General features: G+C 34.1%; 1 protein-coding gene and 1 pseudogene across 3 annotated transcripts in view; one reads left to right on the plus strand and one right to left on the minus strand.

Moving 5' to 3' along the window:
- CNTN1 (contactin 1) overlaps window positions 1-26099 on the minus strand; it is a 349581-nt gene that overhangs the window by 283090 nt on the left and 40392 nt on the right. The window lies entirely within an intron of this gene.
- On the plus strand, window positions 12833-15679 carry LOC140616822 (elongation factor 1-alpha 1-like; annotated as a pseudogene).

Genomic DNA, 26099 nt, shown 5'->3' on the forward strand with positions numbered 1-26099 from the left:
AGATTAGAAAAAAGAAATTAATGGAAAAAGCATTAATCAAGCCAGGCTAGTCTCGCCTTTTTTTGCATGGTCTCTGATCATCCTCTTTTATACACACATTTGAGAAATTCTTGCAAATGCAAGAATTCTTGCAAATGTTCTTGTTAATTATATGTTATCTCTTAAGCCTTCTGTACTCCTTATGGCAGCATCTAACCTCTAAAATTCCAATCTGAACTTTAAGATGCAACTTTTAAACATTATTTCTATTATTTCTATTTCAATACCCAAAGCTCTAATATACACACATATAAATAGTCAATAAAATCTGAAGGCAATATTTAAATAATTTTGAGATAGAAAATTTTGTTTTCATTGTTATATATATTTTTAGTATTAATTTAATTCTTCTAGCACTAGTTTTATTTCCAGTTCCAAATAATATCACACATAAATGGCTCCTTAGGAAAAGCTTAAAGGGATCTTAATTACTTCCTCTGAAATTTTTCTGAATGAAACATTGGCCCTGAGAGCTATTCTTTTTCCAGATGGCCAACTTGGTGAATCTGCCTTTCCTGAATAACAGGGACTCTGAAGACTGCCAGTTGGTTATATAAGGGATTCTCTCTCCAGGTAATACTGGTATCATTTGGGGTGCTCAAGTAATCTGATTGCTCCAGAGTATTTGGTAATATTTATTGAAATACAAAACTTGGCATAACTAAGGCTGCACAGTTTCTTCAAACTTGATGGGATTATAGTTTCAGTTTCATGATCTCTAATGAACACTTTACCAGGGTGCAAAACAATCTAGAAGAACATACTTCTCACTTCTCAGCAATATAGTTCTGAAGCCCTTGTGTTTTCACCCCTCAATATACACTTCTCTCTCTCTCTCTCTCTCTTTTTTCCCCCTAATAATATTGTCTCAAAGAGATATTGCAGACAACTGCGTAAGATAATGGACAAAAAAAAAAAAAAAAGGTATATTTCCACAAATAGTGCAATTTATTATTGCCTTAAAAATATCTAAACATGGTCCAGGACCAGGCCCATGACAACAATAAGGCACTTGACAGAAAGGCAAAATTTAAGGGGAACCCTGAAATTCAGGAGATATGTAATATTTTAATGAGATATTCTAAAACATCAAAATTAATGCAAAAATCCCTAACGAATAAAATATTAAAGATATAAATAAAAGAAATTACATACTATATCTAGCTGAATAAGCCCTCACCCTTGCCATTTGTTTTATCTTGCATCAGTTAATTGTAGAGTAACTACAGTTCAATTCATAAATTTCAGTATACATATCATTAAACACTAACTCTATAATTGTATTTTTTTTTTTTTACTTATAAATAGAATTTTGTTTGTTGGCCACGGACACTCATGAGATGCACTTTATATTCAGCTGTTATTTCCAAGATATGGAATAATATAATGTTATTCTTCTCCCCTTCTTAATAATAATTAATTGTTCATGTGTCTCAAATATATTATTATAACTAATGTCACTTTGATGGAATCATTCTACCTCTTGTTTTTAAAAAAAGCATTTTAAATCCACAAATAAAAATAACAATAATAAATTATTTATACTTCCACACAGAAGCACTACAGTGTAACTACGTAATTTATAATAAATTCCAACTGGAAGACAACTATATGCTTTCAGACCTTTTGCTGATGCTACTTCTAGAGGAATGGCTCACACTGATCATCACAGCACACTGCTTTGGGGAAGACCACCAGAACATGGATAATTACATATTTTTAAAAAAACATGCTTATGTACAATAAAATAAAAATAAGCAAACCTTGATTGCAATAAGCATAAAGATTTCAATTATTTAAAATTCAAGAAGTGTAGATAATGGGCACCACAGAGATAATTTCTGGCTGAAGCTCCCCTTCCTTGTCTAAGTTTACCATTTTGCATTAGAACAGAGGGGGCAGCCTTTCAGCTGACCTAATGAAACACTGCTGCAAAAATAAGAGGCCAACCTGTGTGCAATTGCAATTCAGCCAGAAAGAATGCTAATTCTTGGCTTTAGTGCTTTCTTTAAAGAAATTATTCAGGCTTTTCTGTGGCATGGAACATTGTGACCAGCCAGGAACTGTTAGAGATGAAAATAACCTTTCTTTGTTATGATCCCAAAAATGTAGTATTTGTTTCAGTTTCATGGGAGACCCTTGTACCTAGTTTTTTAGAAAGTAGGGGGTAGGGTGGGGTATGGAATTAGTCATGCTCTAGCCATTTTCCATAAAGGATATATTTTCCTAACTTAGAATGTGCTCCCAAGGGACTTGTAAGAAGAGTATGAAAATATGATAGCCTTTTGAAATTGCTCAAGTGTAGTCAGAGAACTCTGGAGAAGAGGAAGAGGAACTGATTCAAGTACCCTCTCTACTCTTATTAACTATATGACATTGAATTCTGATTTGAAATATCCTTTTCCATAAAACACATTACTGATACCTATGTCACAGAATGGTTGTAAGAATTAAGTAACATGACAATTATAAATAATCTATAAATTATGAAGTGTTACACAAATATTATGAATGATTTTAAAAGATAACAAAATATAATAAGAATATTAATTACGATTGTAAAGCCAATCTCCCTTTCTACTAGAAATAAAATTAATTTTTAAATTGTTATCAGTCGACAGAAGTATAAGCTAATAAACTGAGATATTGCAATGAAATCATTTCTTACATTAAGATTTTCCCGTTAAGGAACATGAATTCAAAGACTGAAGAAGTATTAATGATCCTTTCAATTTTTATTAGCTTAGGAAAGTCAATTAATTTTTAAAAGATACTTTAGAAGTTATTTTCACTTACAAAAAAAAAAAAGGGAAAAAAATCAGGAAAGTGGATGGAAAATTACCTCAGTTTGAAAACTTTCCAAGTGGTTTTTAAGTAACTTAAAAATAATGGATACTAAAAATAAGACAATTCCATATAAAGGAACAATTGAAGGGTAAAACATTTATATCATAGTACTATTTGACTAGTAATTATCAGAGTAGAGCATGTAAATTAAATGGAAAATTTTAAAATATTTTTACTGGGTATATTAAAAATGTATGGGGTTCTTGGGTGGCTCAGTCAGTTAAGCAACTGCTTTCAGCTCATGTCAGGATCCCAGGGTCCTGGGATTGAGTACCACATCTGGCACTCTGTTCAGTGGGGAGCCTGCTTCTCCCTCTGCCTCTGCCTCCCTCTCTTTTTCTCTGTCTCTCATGAATGAATAAATAAATCTTTAAAAAATGTATAGTTTTTTGAATTATTACATTTGGTTTCCTTAAAATAACTTCATAAAACACAGACACATTTTATATGACAAAAGAATTTTGAATAAAGCACATGAAATTCTTAAACTTTATTATTTTATCTTGATCAATTCCTCCTTTCTCATTATTCTACTAACTTGAGAAATGTTACCAACTCAGGGTTTTCATTACTATTAACATATGTTTCTCAATTCTATTTCCATTCTCAGTCTCTCTTCTAAAGTCCACATTTCTTGTTTTCAGTTATCTACTAGACATCAAACATCTACTAGATATTTCCCATGGACTCCTTTGTTCCTTCCAAAACAAACTCAACGTTTCCCACCCTCTGACATCCACTTCTGTCCCTATATTTCTGTCTGATTAAGAACTGCTACTCACAAAATATGCTCTAATGTCATTTTTCCAATGCCAGCTTGAGCGCTGGTAATAAAAAATGACTGAATCATATAATTTAGAAATAGTTTGCTAAAACTTTACAGGGGGAAGAAAAGAAAACTGCAAAGTAAAGAATAGAAGTACTCCAGTATTGAGAAAAAAAAAACTTGTCATCATAAACTCTTAAGTCAAAGATACTTTAAAAGATATACTCTGCTATTTTATGAGGGAATTAAGTGCTGCATAAATAAAAGGAAGTGTTAATACACTAATACATAGAGTACATTTTTCTAGGAATTGATAAAAGTGAGAAATATTCAAAAAATTGAATGTGTTTTGAAAAATCTGTTGATAGTTTCATAGTAAATATATTAAGTGAATACCTTCCGAACTGTATTTCACTTAGAGATGTTAATGTGTTTATTTGCAAGAAGGTTATTTGTCAAATACATTTGTAAAATGCTGCATGTAATTTTCTATGAAGAATATAATGCTTATTTCCAATAAACCTGTTTAATTTGGCTAATCCAAATTTTTTCCAAACTTATTTGACAGAGCTATTACTTTTCCAAAGAAATAATTCTGTGCTAAAGGACAAATGAGTCCTAATTTACAACACTTAGTCTTTCTAGACGTTAAAGCGGTTGCCAGGGTATGACAAAAGTAGTAAACAAATACATTGTGTACACTTTGTGTTTAAATTCATAGGAAAGACTATTCTGAAAACTAGAAGTGAAATTGTTAAAATTCCCCTCTAAGCATTACAGATGTTTATACCTTTCACTAGGTTGATATAGATGAGAAGAGGAAGGGTTCTAGGCCAGAATGCTCTTTCAGTGCTACTATATATGTAGTGGGCAAATTTTAAATAAATCCTTACTTGAAACATCTAGTCTTCTGGATGTTTGAAAGTGAACAACATGTTAGAAGTAGAGAGTTAAAGTAACAACACCCTTTAGTATTGTTAATTTACAGGAATGGTTGTATTTTGGGAATGCAATTTATCAACCTAATGTCTTGGAGAATATGCTATTCACGGGGGTACAGGGACCGGGACAGAGGCAGGGAAGAAGTGAGAACAGAAGGGTTCTGTGCCCTTGAGTCTTTAGACTAAAATTCTGTTTAAAACTAGAGGTAGTAAAATAATCCCTTCATAAATGTCCTTTTGTTAGTTTTTAGGAAGGACTATTCTGGGAGTGTTTGTTAATCCACCTCTTAGAGCTAGATGTAGTCCTATACTTAGTCCTTAATATGGTGGAGGGAGCAGAGGAGGGGTGAAGGGAAGGGCTTTTTGCTAGTATCTCCACATCTAGAAGACAGTTTTAGGTTATAACCCTAGGCCCCATATGTATGTTTTTATGAAGTACCTGTGTTTGTTGTGGACAGGATTCATTATTTTGTAACATCTAAGCTTTTTGGATGTCCTGAGGTGACAATGTATGATAAATGTACAGCTAGTGAATTAACCAATTTATAAGTTTCTTTTTGTTATCATTGATAGGGAAGAAGCATCTTGAACATGAGATTGTTAAGCTGTCTCTGAGAAATGTCAGAATTTATTAGGTTGGCAGCAAGGGGCAGAAGGAAGTATAGAGGGAGAGTTGTATGTGGATGTTTTTATATTTACATTTTAATGATAACTGTTAATGTGTATTAGTTTTTTTTACTGTACTATAGGAATACATTAAGTGATTCAATGGAAACATACCTCCTTGCTAATTGAATAGTATAGATTGGATGATGAATTCTTTTAGAAGCATTATATGTTGTGTACTCTGTTACTTCTTGTCTCAGTTTTAATTGAACATTAAGGGAATGCAGTATTTTAATTGTACTCTGCCAATATCTTTATCTGGAGGCCTGTTGCCATTTTTGTCTTTTATATTTTTGTCGCCAAGAAAGGCAGGATTACATTTTTTTCTTTCAGATGGAGTTGGTGTAGTGTATTCTTGATTATCAAAATACTCATAGTTTGGGGACTTTGACATGATAAATATTTCTGGTGTGTAAAAAAAGCATGATACATAACTGTACAATCTTACATTAAAATGCTTACTCGTGTAGATACACACACGGGCCCTAGAAGTCAAACTGTAAACTGCTTGTGATTATGGATGACTTTGTTCTTTGCTTCTTGTGTTTTTCAGTTTCCTTTTATGCACATACTAACTTTTAAAAAATAAAACTCTAAAAAACTTTAAAAAAAAGAAAGAATTCCATGCTCTGGAGCTTACAGTTTGCATGAAGTTGAATTCAGGAAAGCCGAGTCACAGAGTACATCCCTAATCTTTAACTATGAGATCAAAGAGGAAATGCTGTGTAACATACCTCTAATTACAACTAGTAACGTTCCGATTATATTGGCCCAACTTAACCCATTTGGTAAACCTTATGTTAATGACTTTTTTTTTTTAATTTGGGGGAGAGAGAGAGAGAGAGAGAGAACATGAGTAGAGGGACAGGCAGAGGGAAAAAAGGCTCCCTGCCCTGCAAGGAGCACGATGTAGGGAATCCCAGGAAACTGAGATCATGACCTGAGCCAAAGGCAGTTTTAACCAACTGAGCCACCCTGGTGCCCCTGTTAATGACTATTAATTGAATAATTTGAGCTGGAGCTCATTTACATCCTTATAAAATAAAAACAAAACACAGAACAAATATCAATAGCTACAATGTAAAAACTATTCTTGACAAAAGGAAAAAAATGATACTATATTTTGAAAGGTCATACTGATACCTTCGAAAATAACCCATCCCATAACAAAATATATCCTAGTAAAATTATTAGACTTTAAAGAAAATAGAAAAAATCTTTTGGGCAGCCATATACAATGGCCAAGTCACTTATTAGAGAAAGAAAATTAGACTATCATTTCATAGTACCTTTTCATACACATATATACACACACACACACACACACACACACACACACACACATATGGCCTACCTATGCTACCATTCATCTACTAAAATATACAAATACTTTTAAAACACACATATATATATATATATGGCCTATCTATGCTACCATTCATCTACTAAAATATACAGACAAATACTCTTAAAATACAATATAAATATAAAATTTTTAAAAAGACTTATGTATTTATTTGAGAGAGAGAATATGCACGTGCAAGTAGGGGCAATGCAGGGAGAGAAAATCTTCAATCAGACTCTCTGCTGAGTGTGGAGCCTGACACCTGGCTCAATCTCATGACCCATGAAATCATGACCTGTGCCAAAACCAAAATTGGATGCTCAAAAGACTGAGCCATCCAGGTGCCCCCAATTTTTTAAATAAATAAGTAGATGAATAGAACCGAGTGCAGGACATGAACTACGAACTAGATTTAAAAATAAAAAAAAAACATAATTTGTTTTGTATTGTTGTCACTGAACAATGTAAATATCTCAGGTAATTATAAAACAGAATCACTTTTTAAAAAGGAGATTATAAGATTAAAAAGTAAAACAAAACCACTGAACCCAAATGTGTATCCAGTGGCATTAAAACACTGAGAGGAACCAATGAGAAGTTGCTAATCACCAGGCAAAAAAAGTCTCAGGCAAAATGAGTCAGTTCTAGAGACAAGCTGTACTGCATTATTCCTATAGTTAATAATACTGTATTGCACAGAAAACTTATTCATAAGATAAATCTTGTGTTCTTATCACATATGCACAAAATTAAATACACACACAAGGTAATTGAATAGCAGATTCCTAGTGAGCTAGTCTATCAGCAAAAGGAATTTTTTAAAAATTACCTGCTATCAATAATAATATGTATAGCAGTGCTTTTATTGCACGCAGTTTTGTATATAATTTGGGGTCAAAAATGTGTGATTTTTGTAATAAAATAATTTTATCATTCCTGATTTTCCTGGTATAGGATTCTCGGCAAGGGAAAAAGATACAGATGTAAGATAGGAGGAACTAACATTCCTGAACTCTTGAATCTTAATTATAAAAATCAGTATGAACTAATAATTTATTTGTTCAGAATCAAAACAAAACATTTTTCTTACTCTTTCAACAAAACAAACGAAAAACCCAATAATCAATGCAGTAGCCATAAGCGATCCCCTAGCAATAAATTTGAAGACTTGGAATACTAAGGGAATCCTAGAACTTGGAGAAGATTGTTGATTCCAGACCAGAAGTAGGTTATGTACAGGGGGTGGGGTATAGAAAAAAACAGATTCAGCTTGAGTTGGTAACTGTTGAGACTGGGTTGTGGGTGCACTAAGAACTCATTAGACTTTCCTGTCTAGTTTTGTACTATAAGAAATTTTTCATAATACACACAAAATAAAAGAACCAGGTCCCACAGTCTATTTGGATGTAAAATTTTATAATGCAGAGAGTTTATAAATGTTTTAAATCTATATAAAACACAATTTTGAAATAGCTATAAAGGGCTACATTCCAACAGAAAATCTAAATGATGGTAACCTCTTTCAAGTATAGTCTGACTTTTACTTTAAAAAAAAAGCTGCATGCATTTCTTAGCTCAAAGTGAGGTATGGACTGAATTGTGTACTTCCAAATTCATATGTTGAAATCCTAACTCCAAAAGTAGATTGTATTTGAAGATAGAGTCTTTCTGAGAGAATTATCTTCAGATGAGGTCATAAGAGTGGAGTCCTCATAGTGGAATTAATGCCCTCATAAGAAGAGACACTAGAGAGCTTGCTCTCTTCTCTCTCTGCCATGTGAGGATACAATGAGAAAGTGGCCATATGCAGTGTATGAAGAGTTTTCAGAACTCAACCATGATCTTGGACTTCCTAACATCTAGAACCATGACAAATAAATTTCCATTGTTTAATCCATCTAATTTCATGGTATTTTGTTATGGCAGCTCAAGTTGGCTGATACAGAGCCTTTTCCTTGGTAGTGCTCAATGAATGGTAGAAGAATTTAAGATGATAAATGTCTAAGTTGCCTTTAAAATTCTCAAAACACTACAAGAACATTTTGTCTTAAACTTGAAATATTCTGAGTATACAAACATAAATCAACTACCCTGTAAAATATTCATAGCACCAGAGGCTGAAAAATGTAAATGATTAGAAACATTAAATCACCGGCATGATTACAGAATGGTACTTCAAGAAAATAGAGTAATAACAATTAGAATCATACTACATAATAACCATCTCTGATGTGGAAAAAATTTCTTGCCTTGGGCATCAAATTAAGGTGAATAGTTGTAGTCTGTGTAAGAAGATGAATAACACATACATGGTCTGTTAGAAAAAAGGGGAAACTTATTTACATTTATCTTAATTAATCCTTGAAAACATCAAGGGCTTATTCTACTATACCATACTATATCTAGTTTTCTACATATAAACTAAATAGCATGTTAACTAATTATGCAACAGTTCTACTTTTTGCTAAAATATAAGAACACAAATTAATATCTGGTACTTTGTATTTAGCACAAAAATACAAAGATGTGTTTTTACATAAAAAAGAACAACTGAATGTAGATAAATCATTTTATTTTTATTTTTGTTCTAATAAGATTTTTATCTTTAATCTGATTTTTAAAAAAGAAAGCAAAAGGTATAGTCATACAGAGGGGAGATTCAAATTTATTTGTGGGGTACTATTGTGTGAGAAGCTATTAGCTAAGCATAACAGGATAGTGATAGTTGAAACCATTAATCAGAAAAAAAAGAAACCAATTAATCAGGAGATGATACTTCAAGTTCATTATCTTACTGGTGAGAATTTCCTGAAGTATTGAGCAACAACATCTTTGAGTCCTAACTAATTAAGCAAACAGTAAAACTTTATCTTTTTCCTATTTGTGTTATTATTTCACCATTCTTGAGGAGAAGGTTGTGAATAGCAATTCTTATGAGAAGAATGAATGTTCTGAGTTGGAAAATTCCTTTAAAAAGTATATTTGGATTTTGGATGATGTCACAGGAAAGTGGAAGAGAAAATTTAATCCTATATTCATTCATTCATTCATTCATTCATTCATTTAACAATGAGTTATTGGCTGCCTACTATGTGTCAGTAATCATGAGTCTGGGAAATAAGCCACAAACAAGACATGCAAAATCACTATTTTCAAAATACTTACATTCTATAAGAGATTTAGTATATAAAAACAAGCAAATAAAGAAGATATTTTGTTAGTTATAAAAGCTCTTAAAATATAAAACAAGTAAAATAGGGGATCCCTGGGTGGCTCAGCGGTTTAGCGCCTGCCTTTGGCCCAGGGCGTGATCCTGGAGTCCCTGGATTGAGTCCCAGGTCAGGCTCCTGGCATGGAGCCTGCTTCTCCCTCCTCCTGTGTCTCTGCCTCTCTCTCTCTCTCTCTATGTCTATCATAAATAAATAAATAGATCTTTTAAAAAAATAAGTAAAATACAAAGTAGAGCATGTCTTAAGGAGTATTTTAGATTGGATGATGGGGCAAAGCCCCTTGAAGTGATAGGCAAATGATTAAATAATGAGAAGGAAAAAATATTGGGGGGTCTGGTGGAAAATATCCTAGGCATAGGGAATGTTTAGTGCACTGGCTCTCCATAACAACTCTCAATTTTGAGTATCATTTAGATTGAACCATAGAATATCTCTTGTTAGTACAGTCACCTATCCATTTCTCAGAAATCTTTGCTTAGTGTCAAAACCTCCAGCACGAATCTCATATCAATTTTGAGTGGTTTCAATATCTATATACATGACTCTTCCAACACTCTGGCCTCTAGAATATCTGACTTCTATTCATTCAGTAATCTTGTCATCAATGCTACCTCAACTCCTCTGGTCATATCAATAAGAAAACCCCTTAATAATCTCAGTTTCTAACACCACACTCTGACTACTACACCTCCTTTCTTCCCAGTTCACTCAAAGCACCCTGACTGCAATGATTTTCTTATCCCAGCAGGACCCACAATCCATGATTTTATCACTTGTTTCCTGTCTTTCATCCCTAACTCTTGTCCTCATCACTTTCCTTACTTGTCATATTTTGTACATGACTAAAATCACTCCACTATATAAAACTCCAGCTCTTTTGCTCCTTTCTTGCTTCATTCTCTTATTGACTAAATCCAGCCCTAGTTAAAATCAATCTCACCTATTATATGCCCACATCTATCTATCTAAACATGACTAGAAAATCAAATCACACCATACAATAATACTGAATGGTTTTGCTTCATGAACAGTATCTTGAAAAGAGCTGTAAAACCAGACCATTCACTCTCCTACGGTCCTAGATTACTGTTTTATACTTACTCTTCTCTCCTTAAACCGTGAACATTTCCTCCCCCATTCCATCCTTACTGAATAAACACCATGTAAGTGTTATTCTACAAAACCACAATCTCCACTTGCACATAAGATTCTATCCCTCGAGCCCTGCTGGTATAACTTCAGTAAATCTCCCCTGTCTTCTTGTATCAACAGTTTCTTTCTACACTCATTGTCCATTTCTATCAATGAACAGACTTGCTGTAACTTCTCTTTTCCCAGATAAATTTCTTTAGAAGAATAAGCAAATAAGAAATAAGAAAATATTTTTTCTGGAAGAATAAATGGCAAGACTAACAAGCAATTTTTAAAATTTACAGAATTGATGAAACTGTGGTTGTATTAAAAGTATTAGAACATATTATAAAATTTATGTGGTGAAAATTTGCAAAATAATAGAAAACATTAAAACATCAATAACTGTGAAAAGTCACTGCTCAAAAAAAGTGGACAATTCACATGGTTAAGAAATTCAAAAGAAGATGTAGACATAGCTAGTAACATGAAAACATGTGGAAAAAATTTCTTCCCTTGGGCATCAAATTAAGGTGAATAGTTGCATTCTGTGTAGGAAGATAAATAACATATATATGGTCTGATAGAGAGAAAAAAGGGGAATATTTACTAATATTTAATAACATAAATGTTTTATAAAATATTTAATAATTTAAATATTTACTAATATTTAGTAACATAAAAGATGAGATACTATTCTTGCTTATATATAGTTAAATGAATGCATTGTAATTGTATGTGTATGCACAACATACACACACCTATATATCTGTATTTCTATCTATAAATGTAGTGTACCCACTATTGTGAAACATACAAGAAAGTATTCTCATACTAGTTGGGATATCAGCTGATAACTTTCTGAAGGTAACTTGGCAATATAAAGCAAAAGTCTAAAAAAAATGTGTTTTTTATGACAGCAAAAAATTAAAAATAATATAAATTCCCAACAATGGGAGATTAACAAATAATAATATATCCTTATGTTAGAATGTGATAGGGCAATTAAAAATCATAATCTTGAAGAATGTGTAAAGATATCTGACATTGCTCCAGGCACACTGCCATATCCTATAAAAGAGTATAAAATAAATGGTCTCATTTTCTCAAATATTCACTGTAATATGTACTATAAATAATATACCAAAAAAGTGGGATGCCTGGATGGCTGAGTGGTTGAGCATTCTTTGGCTCGGGGCATGATCCCCAGGTCCCACAGGAGGCTCCCTGCAGTGAGCCTGCTTCTCTCTCTACCTATGTCTCTGCTTCTCTTTCTGTGTCCTTCATGAATAAATAAATAAATTCTTAAAGTAATAATATTCCATAAAAGATAAGATAGCAAAGTATTAGGAGTAGCTATTCTGAGTTATGGAGTTATGGGTAAATGTAATTTTCTTCAGTATGTTCTACCTTTTTTATAGTAGTAAATTCAGTTAAGTTAAAAAGCAACAAATATTAAAAATGAAAATGAAAAGCAAAGAGGCTAGTTGGGATAAGGTTATCTTCTTTTCTTTTTTTTTTTTTTCTTTTCTTTTTTTTTTTTTTAGGGAGAATTGGTTAGAATCACTAGAGCCTCAGGATAGTCACATGATTTGCATGTCCCTTATACAGGAAAAATTAGTTTATTTCAGGGTCTTCACCACTACTACCACCACCATATTTGCAGATACTTAACTATGAAAACCACCGAGGGCAATGATATAGTGATGACAAGATTCTATATTGTGTATTCATTCTAAGCATGTATCTTGGGCAGTCAGAGAATATTTCTGAACTTCAATTTTAATTATAAAATAAATTAACTGACTTTTTCACAATGGGTTTGCCACCAGAACACAGGTGTCAAGAAAACCACCACTACACCAAAATGGGAAAGGAATAGACTCATATCAACATCATCACATAGACTGAACATGTAGATTCAGGCAAGTCTACCACTACTGGCCATCTGATCTACAAATGTGATGGGACAGACAAAACAACTATTGAAAAATTTGAGAAGGCTAATGAAATGAAAAAGGGGTCATTCAAGTATGCCTTAGTCTTGGATAAACTGAAAGTGAATATGAAAGTGGTACTGATATCTCCATGTGGAAATTCAAGACCAGCAATTATTATGTGACACTCATTGATGTCCCAGGACATAGGGACTTTATTAAAAAGATGATTACAGGCACACATCAGGCTGACTGTCCTGCCCTGACCGTTGCTGCTATTGTTGGTGAATTTGAAGCAGGTATCTCCAAGAATGGACAGACCCATAAGCATGCCCTTCTGGCTTACACACTTGGTGTGAAACGACTAATTTGTTAGTGTTAACAAAATGCAGTCCTCTGAGCCACCCTACAGCTAAAAGAGATACCAGGAAATCATTAAGGAAGTCAGCACCTACATTAAGAAAATTGGCTACAATCCCAACACAGTAGCATTTGTGCCATTTTCTGTTTAGAATGATGACAACACGTTGGAGCCAAGTGCTAATATACCTTGGTTCACCAATGGAAAGTCACCTGTAAAGATTACAATGCCAGTGGTACTACACTGCTGAAGCTCCAGATTGTATTTTGCCACCAACTCATCCAACTGACAAGCCCTTGCATCTACTCCTCCAGGACCTCTAAAAAATTCGTGGTACTGGTACAGACTCTGTGGTAGAGTGGAGACTGGTATTCTTAAACCTGGTATGATAGTCACCTTTGCTCCACTCATTGTTAAAATGCAGTAAAGTCTGTTGAAATGTGCCATCAAGCATTGAGTAAGGCTCTTCTGGAAACAATGTGGGCTTCAATATGAGGAATTTGTCAAAAATGTTCATCATGGCAATGTGACAATGACAGCAAAAATGACCCACCAATTGGGGGCCTCACAATGCCTGACTACAAGCTGTATTACAAAGCTTTTCTCATCAAGACAGTATGGTACTGGCACCAAAAACAGACACATAGATCAATGAAACAGAATAGAGAACCCACAAATGGACCCTTAATTCCATGGTCAACTCATCTTCGACAAAGCAGGAAAGAATATCCACTGGAAAAAAGACAGTCCCTTCAGTAAATGGTGTTGGAAAAATTGGACAGCCACATGCAGAAGAATGAAACTGGACCATTCTCTTACATTACAAGATAAACTCAAAATGGTTGAAAGATCTAAATGTGAGACAAGAATCCATCAAAATCCTAGAGGAGAACACAGGCAACACCCTTTTTGAACTTGGCCACAGCAACTGCTTGCAAGACACATCTATGAAGGCAAGGGAAATAAAAGCAAAAGTGAACTACTGGGATTTAATCAAGATAAAAAGCTTCTACACAGCAAAGGAAACAGTCAACAAAACTAAAAGACAACCTACAGATAGGAAGAAGATATTTGCAAGTGACGTATCAGATAAAGGGCTAGTATCCAAGATCTAGAAAGAACTTATCAAACTCAACACCCAAGAAACAAACAATCCAGTCATGAAATGGGAAGAAGACACAAACAGACATTTCTCCAAAGAAGACTTACCTATACATAGCCAACAAACACATGAAAAAATGCTCCACATCACTTGCCATCAGAGAAATGCAAATCAAAATCACAATGAGATACCACCTTATACCAGTAAGAATGGCTAAAATTAACAAAACAGGAAACAGCAAATGTTGGCGAGGATGTGGAGAAAGGGGAAGCCTCATGCACTGTTGTGTGAATGTAAGCTCGTACAGCCACTCTGGAGGTACAGCCACAGTGTGGAGGTTCCTCAAGAAGTTAAAAATTGAACTACCTTATGATCCATCAATTGCACTACTGAGTATTTACCCCAAAGATACAGGTATGGTGAAATGATGGGACACCTGAACCCAATGTTTACTGCAGCAATGTCCACAATAGTCAAACTGTGGAAGGAGCCACAATGTGCTTCAGCAATGAATGGATAAAGAAGATTTGGTATATATATATATAAAATGGAATATTACTCAGCCATCAGAAAGGATGAATACCTACCATTTGCTTCAATGTGGTTAGAACTGGAGGGTATTATGCTGAGTGAAATAAGTCAATCAGAGAAAGACAATCATCAAATGGTTTCACTCATATGTGGAATATAAGAAATAGTGAAAAGGACTGTAAAGGAAAGGAGAGAAACTGAGTGGGGAAAAATTTGAAAAACAAACCATGAGAAATTCCTAACTGAGAAATAAGCAGAAAGGGAAGGGGGGGGGGGTTGGGGTAGCTAGGTGATGGGCACTAAGGAGGGCATTTTCTGGGATGAGCACTGGGTGTTAAACTATACGTTGGCAAACTGTCTTTAAATAAAATAGATTTTTTAAAAATGACCCACAAATGGTGGCAGCCGGCTTCACAGCTCAGGTGATTATCTTGAATCATCCAGGCCAAATCAGTGCTGGATATGCACCTGTGCTGGACTGTCACAGAGCTTACATTGCTTGCAAGTTTGCTAAGCTGACGGAGAAGATTGATCATTGTAACAGAAAGAAGCTGGAAGATAGTCCCAAGTTCTTGAAACCTGGTAAAATCTGCCATCATCGATATGATTCCTGGCAAGCATGTGTATGTTGAGAACTTCTCTGACTATCCTCCTCTGGATTGCTTTGCTGTTTATGACATGAGACAGATGGTTGCTGTGGGTGTCATCAAAGCAGTGGACAAGAAGGAAGCTGGAGCTGGCAAAGTCACCAAGCCTGCCCAGAAAGCTCAGAAGGCTAAATGAATACTATCCCCAATACCTGCCACCCCAGTCTTAATCAGTGGTGGAAAAATGGTCTCAGAACAGTTTGAGTTAACCGGCCATTTAAGTTTAATAGTAAAAGACTGGTTAATGATAACGATGCATTGTAAAACCTTCAGAAGGAAAGGAGAAGGTTTTTTGGGGGAGGAAGTTTTAAGTTATTAGTTTTTAAAATAAGTACTTTTTAATGGAAATGACTTGGGACGCCTGAGTGGCTCAGTGGTTGAGTGTCTGCCTTGGGCTCCTGGCATGATCCTGGGTTGGGGGAATCAAGTCCCACATTGGGCTCCATGTGAGGAGCCTGCCTCCCTCTCTGTGTCTCTTATGAATAAATAAAAAAATATTTTTTAAAAAGATAATGACCAAAAATCTGTCACAGAATTTTGAGACCCATTGAAACAAAAGTTAAATGAGAAAAAATGGATTGAATGAGATATCCTCTTAAGTATTTTAATTACTTATTTGATTCAGAAATACAGAGAATAAGGGGAAACATAGTATTATTGTTTTTATAAATCAGATAGTATGCATCTAGAAGAAGATCAAAAGCACTTTACAGTTTAAAATGTAACATTTTGAAATGTAACATCTCAAATTTTTTGTCTTTGACTTTTGTGATGTCATTTTAAAATGTTAAGTAATAGTCTTAAAAATTATTGGGAACTCTTGGCAGCAGAGGTTAGAATTATAAACAATTCAATGTACCATGAGTTGTCTTATTTGGCATTAAAGAAAATAGCCGCAAATTGAAATCTATACTTGGATCTCATCCATTAATGCTAGCACCTAGATGTAGGATGAGAGACAAGCTTGATCCCATACAGTTAATATAATTAGATATTTTTCAAAACCTTATCACATAAAGGGACCACTATTTGAAATATTTTAATTGTTTTACATATTTCAATATTTTTAGCAGGAGCTTCTAGCTTTTATAATGAAAAGAACTTGAACAGTCCTAAGGTTACTGTCGGACTCAAGTAAGAGAGTATCATTCTTAGGACAATGAATGTGCTACACACGTTGTAGCTCTGAAACAGTAAATTTAGGACAAGTTCAATTGCACTAAGGCATGGGCTAATAAACATAAGACAAAGCGGTCATTGTGAGCCAAGGCTCATCTATTATAAACATGTGATCACACAGGGCATAAAAGTCTTTGTTCTTGTGTTAGTGCACAGTGGTCAAGGGAAATTATATATTCTATAATTGCTAACCTGCTCATAAAAAAACAATCAGGGGTTTTATAAATATTAAAATATTTTTACAACTACAAAATAGAAATTGTGAAATAAAAAGATGTAGTTTCACTCCAAACACTGTTAAATTTTTTTAAATGATTATAAAATAATTGGAGTTTAAGAATCACAAATATAGATGACAGGATTTTGCAGATGTGCCCTATAAATTATCATTTCCTTATAAAAAGATCTTTGACTTACAAAACTCTTTAGAGAACATACAATCTTATTTGACCAATGTAACAACATCTTGTGATAGAACAGACACGTCTAATTTACTCATGAGGAGGCTACAGCTCCTCAAGGCTCTTTCCTTTGCTGATATAGCCAGTTAAGTTGTGGGTATAGAACCATGGTCTTCTGAAACCTATTATATTGTTCTTTTCATTGAACTATAGTGTTTTGTACAAAATCCTTGTCCACCATAGACTGAAAATTAAGGAGGCCCGTTTTATATTTTATCATGGTTTCCTCTTGTGATGTCAAGTGACACCATGCTCCTCTCACTTAGCTCTGCCATGCCCAAGAACCACACCTTTTATTTTCCTCTCTCCTTTGGCTTTCTCTTGATATGAAAATTTTAAATGTTCAAGGCTTCCTAGGCTAAAAGAAACAGCCTAAATAAATAGCCTAAACTAGAATATAAGATGTTGAGGGTTGGGATTTTTGTCAATTTTGTTCACAATGTCCACTTTCTTTAAGGCTACCTGGAATAATGTCCAGCATAGAGGAGATACTTAGTAAACTTTTATTAAAATATAAAAATCCCCCCCCCCCCCAAAAATATAAAAATTCCCTTGGTCTGCCACACTTTAAAGCTGCTAACCTGGGGCACCCAGGTGGCTCAGTCAGCTATGCATCTGCTTTTGGTTCAGGTCATGATTCCAGAGTCTGGAATAGAGCCCTGCATCGAGCTCCCTGCTTTGCAGGGAATCTGCTTCTCTCTCTGCCTCTACACCCAACTCGTGCTTGCTCTGTCTCTCTAGTGTGCACATGCTCTATCTCTCTCTCTCTCTCTCTCTCTCAAATAAATAAATATTGGCTATATGACATATATATTTTTAAAAAAGCTCCTAACCTCTCATGAAATTTCCTCTCACTATTATGGTCAAATATCTTGAAACTTCAGTTCACTATATTGTAGCTTCAAACCCACCACTCTTCAGAAACAATTGGTAGGTAATCAATAATCTCCTAAAAATCAAAATGTAGTGGTATCTTTTTAGTGTTCATCCTATTAGAACTCTTGACAAGCTGAACACTCTTTCTTATAAATATTCATCTAGTCACTATTACTGCTATTTTATCTTAATTTTCTTTGTCCTTTTCAGTTTTCTTTCTCCTTTGCTGACATTGCTTCCTTTACCTAAATAAATAATAAAATTCTTTAATTATGACCTTGGCTTCTCTCCTCACTTTGCCAGTTCTCTCTGGCTACATATCTTTTACATCATGGTTTAAATTACCATAACTGTGCTACTAATATCCAAAACTATTTATGAGCCTCATCTCCTGACTGAGCAAAAAGATCACACAACCTATCTTCTTGAATGACCCACAGGACTGCAAACATAACATCCACAAAATAATCATTTTTTTCTTTATAATCCTCTTTCACCAAACTGAGTTTTCTTGAGTTTTCCCTCACTAGCATATTTCTTTTTTTCTGATTCTCAGCTGATGTCTGTGCTTTCAATTTCTTTGGGGGAAAAAAAGATGCAATCAAAAGAGAAGTCCTAAATATTGCCAATACCACATCCACCAACTCACTTTCATCTATATCCATAAACTACATATTTTCTTCTATTAATATGCATAAGCTGTCCTACTCTTATGTAGAGCTAATCCGCCTTTTGTACTTGGAACCTATCCACAGCTTTTTAGCCACTCAAAGACAGTACTCCAAAATCTGTCCTCCCTTTGCCTCCCTGATTTTTCCTCTCTACCAAAAGATTCCCAGTATCATGCGAAATTGATGTTTAAAATTTTTCCACCTTAAAAATGACAACAAACTCTTGATCCACATCTCCATCCAACACTGCTCCATTTCTATGCCTTCATTTACAGCAAGATTGAAAAGAGGTGTAAATACTATCTGGCATTCTCCTCTCATTCTCCTCTCATTCTAGTTCGATTAGACTTATAGTCTTGCTGACCTAGGCAATAGCTCTTGTCATGTCCCAATGACTGCTGCATCACCAAAATAATGGTCAACCCGCAAATCTCTTTCAAAGAAACTAGTAGGAGTATTTGACACAATACTGTCCTTCTCCAGACAGTTTTAAGACTTCCCCAACCAATTATATAAAAGAGTGAACATCTTGTCCAGAAACCCCAGGCTTCAGTACCTCTTTTCCCCCATACTTCTTCTCCTCCTTACCCAGCTTTACTGAAGCTCTTTACAGTACTTATCACTACCTGGCATATAGTTATTTTTTGTGAAATATTGGCTATATGACATCAAGGACTTGTATTTTGATGAGCCTTTAGCCCATATTAAGCACTCACTAAATATCATTCATACAATTGGTTTTTACTACTTGTACAATTATACAAATTAATAAATTTATTTCAGACCCTCCTAATTTTCACCTGCACTATTTCATGTGACAACTGAAAGGATATTTTTATCTCAGTTTTCTTCCCTTTAAATCCATTTTTTTATGTTATCATCATTCCAAAGAACAAATCAAATTATATAGTAAATAAATCTACAATGAAAACATGTTAAGAAGAAGAAATAATCAACATAATATCTTACATAACTGATAAAAGTTCAGGAAAATTCATATATTACTGAACATTTGCATTAGCCAATTAATGTGTCTTTTAATTTCTATTAAAATGTAGTTATTAGCAATACTTCATAGCACTCAAGTTCAGGTTATTAACAAAAAACTTACTAAACTGAACTTATGTTCTATATCCTATCCACCCAAAGAAAGCCTTATTTCCTTCATTTGAAAGATATCTCAAGTAGTATTAACAATATTTGCAAATACATGTATAAAGGACTAATATAATTATCAAAAGAAGTATTTTTTCAGTAAAAGTATCACTGAGTTGTGGTAGATTTAATTGAAAGGTGGACAATGGAGATATAGGCTATCTACTTTAAATATACTGTATATCTATTTTGCTATAATACCTGGCCCACTGTGTGAAATCAATAAACGTTAATTTATGTTAATGTACCTTAAGTCTTTAAAAAAGGACAACTCTATACAATCATCATATAGCTTATTTCCTAAACCATACTTACAAAATGGAATACAATCCAGAGAAATTAAATGAAGTATTGGTGCTCTCTAGTTAGCACTAATAAATAAGAACACCAAGTTAATCATTCATGTAATAACTGAAATAATGAAATAATTCATTAATATCAAAAACGTTATGGTATAAGACCAAGTATAAGAACCTAAGAAGTGTTCTGTGTTCAGGCTTAACACATTGTAATTTTAATTTGGCAAGAAAAGATAGATTAAAAATACACATTGTGTCTATAATTTTAAACTATTGTTTACCAGAAAAGCATTTTATTTTCTGCTAAATTGTTTCTTAGATTGATTCCTCTGACTTTATCCCATTCTTTTTTCTTACACTTGGTGATTTCCAATTAGACTTGTAGATAGATGAATAGTTGGTTAAATCAGTAATGAAATATTTGTAATAGGGATGCCTGGGTGGCTCAGCCATTGAGCATCTGCCTTCAGCTCAGGGTATGATCCCAGGGTCTGGGGATCAAGTCCCACATCATTGGGCTCCCTGAGAGGAGCCTGCCTCTCCCTCTGCTTATATCTCTGCCTCTTCCTATGTGTCTCTCATGGATAAATAAATAAAATCTTTAAAAAGAGAGATTAATATTTGTAATAAAACATCTAATAATGGTAATAAAACATCCTAATTATTAGACATCAATATATTTAATGTCTTTTTTGTGATTAAACAGTGAAAATAAAAGCCAAAGTTCTATTTAAAGTTTTCATTTTGTATTGTGTTTTAAAATATCTTGAGTACAACAGCAACATTTATAAGTGAGCACAATAATTTTCAACTATTCCAATATGAAAATAAATATCTTAAGAATAGAGTACTATATGCATGCATAACCAGTCTTTAGAAATTTTATATTATTAAAGAACATTTTGGGGACAGTGTCACATAATTTGTCTGGGTTTAAAATCCCATCTGACACTCACTAGCTGTGAGAATTTTGTAAACTACTATGCTTTGGGCTCTTCAGCTTCTTCATCTGAAAAGTAAGAATATTACCTACTTCATCAGTTTGTTGCAGAGATTAAATGATGTATATTTCTTACATAAACCTTGGAGTTACTTTTCATTCTACATTCTTCTTCAACCCTTCAGTATGCAGTCCCAGTCCTTCTTTCCAATGTCTCTTCACCTAATAATCAATACTAATAAACCCATCCTCTCCCCAGGTGCTTACATCATAGTCCACCTTTACTCCCCAGTAGATTTTCTTTCATCCAGTATTAACTCCTCAAAAAGTACTACAAACCACTACCAAACCATACATTCCCCTGTTCTCTTCAAATGTCTGTAATGACTCCCACTGCTTACAGAATGAAGTACAAATTCCTGAGTTTGTATTTTATGGCATCCACAATCTGGGTGTCCTGCCTACACAGCTTAAAGCCTAATATTCTCCTTCATGAATACTCCATGTCACTCAACTAGTGCTACTCATTTTCTAGAAGGAAGTAATGCAAATTCAACCTCCTTTATCAAAACAGTGCTCCATTGCCTGCAATGGACTCACCCTTCTCTGTATTACAGTTTTCTATTAAGGAACATTTCTTTAACAGCAAATCAGAGTCAAGTCCATTAACACTTCTTATGACTTATTTTTCTTACAATTTTTTATATTGTTATGCATGCTGTCATTTTACAGCAATAACCTCCTGACTGGACTAGTTCTTCTTTTGCCCTTCAAAATACCCTAATTCACTATATTGGAAATACCCAATAAGCAATTTTTTCAATTAGTAAATTAATTCTCCTGTTAAAAAGCATAAAATCTTGTTTCCTTAATCAGAATATAAATTCCTTAAGGAAAGAGATTTGGCTGTATTCTCTCATGTTCTAGAGTTCAATAGAGTGGGTTGAATAAGATAGGTGTTCAATTATTTGTGTTTTTTTTACTCAAGTAGAATCACATCCCACTAATGTTACATATGTATTATGCCTCCATGCAAGAGTCTTCACACACAATCATCTCCCTTCAGTAAATCTATGAATCTATCATTAGAGATTTCTCTGTCTGTCCTTAAAAACTGGGATACCCCAGAGATTCTTTCCACTTCTTCCTACATTCACCCTCAATGGCTTTAACAACCAATTTTATTCCATGAACTTCCAAGTCTCTCTTTTCCACTTAGTACCTTTATTTTAAGTCCTATCCTATGTTTCTTTTTAACATTTTCTTGAAAGGATTTTGTACAAAAATATTAATGGGAGTTTCTTTTATCACTTCTGGCCTCCTCTACAGGGTTTCACGTTACCATGCCTGTTTCTCAAGTGGAAACCTTAATAGCTAACTTCGCTTCTTTCTCTACCTCACTCATCATAAATAACAAGTCACCAATTTCCAGCTCTTCCACTCTAAGTATCTCCAGAATGTGACACATCTCAACTCTCACTTCATCCATATGTTCTTCTTTGGCATTCTTTTACTTCTTTTCCAAACATTAATTCCAAAAACTTTTTTTAAAATTTATTTATTAATTCATGAGAGACAGAGAGAGAGAAAGAGACAGAGAGAAGAGAGAGAGAGAGAGAGAGAGAGAGAGAGAGGCAGAGACATAGGCAGAGGGAGAAGCAGGCTCCATGCAGGGAGCCTGATCTGGGACTCAACCCTGGGACTCTAGGATCATGCCCTGGGCCGAAGGGAGGCGCTAAACTGCTGAGCCACTCAGGAATCCCCTAATTCCAAAAACTTAATCCATATTATCCCATTTAACCTTTACACCAATCATTTAGATTAACACCATTTTCTAGATGAAATTGATGCAAAAAATGTCAGTAAAGTGATAACATAGCTTGTAAGTGGCAGAGCTGGCATCTTTCACTATGCAACAATCTCCTGTCTCTGTGTCACTCCTTCTAATTATTTTTTTTCAAATACTGCTTTGTCCCTCATTGCCCACACATAGCAATTCAAACTTATTAGTATTTCAAAGAAAGTTCTTGAAAGTCTATAGGAAGTGTAATTGTCTTAGCTTACCTCATGACATTCCTTACTCTATACCATGTGTTCCTGATGAACTGAACAGAATAAAATTTAGGAGATGCTAGGGCCTTTCTCAATCCCATCATTTTGTTCATGCCTTAACTGCTTAGAAAACTGCCCCAATTCTTTCCCCCTGCTCAAAGGAGACACAAAGCTTTTTTTCTTCCATGAAGCTGTTCCTCCCTCTGTCATCAGATTGCAGAATAACCTTGTTCTGCTCTTTGAATTTCTGTAACACTGTATTTATATATCTACACATTCTCTACTATAAGTTAACAGATTTTAGTTGTTGGCTAATCTATTTTCCTTCCTAAGTAATAATACCCTCCACAGTAGGAGATCATATCACTTTCTTATTCAATTCTATTAGTTGCATATCTACTATATGATAATGCTTAACTCAGTCCCTGGCTCATAGTAGATATTCAATATATAAGTATGCAGAAAATTATCAGAGTACCAGATTATGAAGCAGATATTCAAGAAAAGGGTAATTTTTATCAGATAGCCTTCAGGATCAAGGAGATTTATAAGAGAACTAACACAAGAGCCTGAAAGGTCTCCAGGGAGAGAAGGCAAAGAAAATGAAAGAAAATGAGATACAGAAATGAAGGAAGAGTTCAAAAGCAGCAAAGACAAACTTTTCTCCCTTGAAAATTTTGTCATTTCTGAAATGTTAAATAATAAAATGCAAGTTGATTTGGATAGAATTCTCTGCAACAAAGATAAACCATTTTCCTTTCCTTCTTTGTGTAAACTCTTGGTTCAGCTATTGACCGATGGAGCTATTATGGTGAAATACCACTCTACTAAATGCTTTCAGTTTTAGCCCATTTAAGCTATTGTAGAACTCAACTTGGCAGTCACCTTGCTACACAGTGAAAGAACAGGATAAATGAAACTTCCCTGAAGTTCTTTTTATCTTCAAACAGTAGGAGAACATTATTGGCTCCCTCCAGTTGTGGCTAGGTTACACGGGTTATATTTTAAACATTTTAGGCCAAACTCCCACTGTAATGTGATATTATTGGTCCAGTTTGTCTAACTTGAGAGAAACCCCTATTATTATAAGTAGAAGTAGTTTTCATTCATTTTTTGAGAGTATACATAAAACCCTTGGAAAGGTCAGAAATCTCGATTTTTTTCCCCTTTTGAGTAAATGGAAAAACAAGAAATTCAATCTCTCAAAGTAAATTTTAAAAATGTAACAAAGTTGAAATGTGTTTAATTAGTAATCATAATATATTACAAATTCATTGCTAGAATTTTTAATTTTCCATATAAATTCAATCAATCTAATAATAGTTATTTACAAACATGACATGAAAGATAAGTAAAAACGAGATTATACTTGTAATCAAGGAAAATAAGTCTGAAGTAAAATCAATTCATCTACATCTTTGCTTCTCTGAGAGTTGACATTTACTATTTATTACGTTGAACAATTTACTTCACTCAATGTCACATTTCCTCATATCTAAAATGAAAATAATATGCAAATGCACTGGCTGTTTCAAGTATTCAGCTGATATAAAATTTGGCACATATAAGTGATCAATATATGTCATTTGAAATGAAATTTAAACACAGTAAAGGGATCAAATTCAGTCTCTCATTGAGAGGATTGCTCAATAGCCTTTAATTAAAGCTAAGTGGTCAGATTATTTCTAACTAGATTCATTGTTTCAGTTCATCATTCTTATAATCTTTTTGTGGTAAAGTATTTGATATTTTATAGAGCACGTAGAGGGAGAAAGGATGGGCCATAAAAAAGAGGGGATCTTGTTCATTAGCGTCTTTCTTTGAGTCACATGTGGAAAAATAAAAAATGGGGATTACAGTTTATTTATTTAATTTACAAGTTTAACTGAGTCAAAATTCAAAATTATTGAAGCTGATTTAAAGTGGAGTAGACAGGGCAGCCCGGGTGGCTCAGCAGTTTAGTGCAGTCTTCATCCCAGGGCCTGATCCTGGAGACCCAGGATTGAGTCCCACGTCGGGCTCCCTGCATGGGACCTGCTTCTCCCTCTGCCTGTGTCTCTGCCTCTCTGTCTCTGTCTCTCCTGAATAAATAAATAAAATCTTTTTTAAAAAAATAAAAATAAAGTGGAGTAGACAAATAGTTGTAAGGATATACTCCATAAAATTAGAAATATTGCTGAAATTTTAGAAATATTCTAGAAATTTTATTTGTTTGCCTGATTGTTTGTGTGAGATATTATTTGAGCATGTGTGTGATATTTTACTGAAAGGACTTCAACTGACATTCAACAAGTGACTTCAATATTTATTAACCATTGATTATGTATACACATGCTGGGAACTAAGTGCAAAAAGATAAATATAATTTTGTCCCCAGGAATGCACTGAGTGATAGAAAAGATTGGCATATAATTTAAAAATTGCAAGATTCATGTATGAGACTCACTTGTGAGCTATAAAATTCACACTTACAGGGAGAGGTGGTACACTTAGTCCATCCCACTGGGAATGGGCAGATACGGTAACTGAATTAATTTTTTAGGATGAATAAAAACCGGCCAAGTGAAATAATTTGAGAGGATATTCCAGGCAGTGAGAAATGGCCTGTGTGTGGGAGGGATGGGGAGAAGCATTCAGAGTTATTTGAGTGCTAAAGACAGGGCTGAAGAGGTAGGCAGGGCTGAGTCCTAGATTGTCCTTCATTCCTTACTAATGTGATTAACATTTGCCTAATGTGCAGCAAAGAGGCATTGAACTATTTTATGTAAGGAAGCTAACACATTACATGTGTATGCCATAGATCATTTTGACTGAGGTAGAAGACGAAAAATACTGCAAGCATGAAGAGCAATTAAAGAGCTATTATAATTTCCAGATGAAAGGTGATGGAGAACTAAACTAGGACAAAAAGAAAAAAAAGAGA

The sequence above is a fragment of the Canis lupus genome, chromosome 25, assembly GCF_048164855.1.
Source record: "Canis lupus baileyi chromosome 25, mCanLup2.hap1, whole genome shotgun sequence".
Classification (NCBI taxonomy): domain Eukaryota; kingdom Metazoa; phylum Chordata; class Mammalia; order Carnivora; family Canidae; genus Canis; species Canis lupus.